This window comes from Cynoglossus semilaevis, chromosome 16 (assembly GCF_000523025.1).
Source record: "Cynoglossus semilaevis isolate Cse_v1.0 chromosome 16, Cse_v1.0, whole genome shotgun sequence".
Taxonomy (NCBI): domain Eukaryota; kingdom Metazoa; phylum Chordata; class Actinopteri; order Pleuronectiformes; family Cynoglossidae; genus Cynoglossus; species Cynoglossus semilaevis.
Window position 1 is genome coordinate 16,924,525 of NC_024322.1, and position 1,003 is coordinate 16,925,527.

Sequence of the window (1,003 nt, forward strand, 5' to 3'; positions counted from 1 at the left end):
AGGAGGAGGGGGGGGGTCATGGTTCAGAGGAAATGAAGGACAGCTCTTGTCTCTGAAACCATAAAATATTGGATATGATTTGCTCATGTTATAATCATAAAAAAATAAAAAAATGAAATGACAGGAAGCTACGTGACGACTTGCGCAAGAAACAAACAAACAAAAAAAAACGAACAAAAAAACCTATCCCAAGGTAAACAGGAAACTATTGGCCAGTGAGAAGTGGCGTTCGCTGCAGTGACCGAGCGGTGGAGCAGTGGAGGAGTCAGTCATCGACTCGTCTGACTTATGTCTGTGGGGTGTAAACAGATCCAGTCAGATCCAGTGTTTAAGCCCCGTCTATTATCCTGCTCTGCTCTATTCCCAGACACACCCTTCTTTTTCTTCCTCTTCTGCCCTGGTACCTGCCCCCCCCCTCCTCCCCCCTCTCTCTTTCTAAAACACACACACACACACAGTATCAAGATGGTTTTTTTCCCCCCTAATATTTTCTCAGAAAGAAAGCAGCCCTGAACTGCGACAGGGAGCGGAGCGGAGCCCCAGTCCTGTCCGACCAGATCTGGAGTTAATGGAATGCGTCGCCCGACTTCACCTGCAGCGAGATCACGTGTCACGGGAAGAGTCCTGACTCTACCTCAGTCAAATGTGGATGCAAAACCGCGCACAAACAAACGCACAGATACACAAATGTGACGGAGGTTGGTCTCCGGTGTCGCCGCCTGCGGGGGGGTTTGTATTTTTTAGGTCTAGAAATCGGATCTGACTCCACTCCGTTGCTAATGTTTAAACATATCGCTGTCACAGTAGCTAGCCTGGTGTGGCTAGTGAATATTTGAGGGCGGTGTGCCAAAATAGTTCTCCTCGCAGCTACTCAGGAGACCCCGATCTCGGGAACTACCGTGTTCTAGGCTATGTACTTCCTGCCCCGGCCACCACTTAGGGGCGCCACTGTCTTATTAGCCACAGTATTTCACAGTACGATCATCGGTATTTGATTTACGAC

At 48.9% G+C, this 1,003-nt stretch overlaps 1 protein-coding gene across 1 annotated transcript in view; it reads right to left on the bottom strand.

The window, feature by feature from the left end:
- cavin2a (caveolae associated protein 2a) overlaps positions 1 to 1,003 on the bottom strand; it is a gene marked incomplete at its 5' end in the record, with an annotated part of 53,315 nt that overhangs the window by 50,808 nt on the left and 1,504 nt on the right. The gene's annotated exons all lie outside the window — the stretch shown is intronic.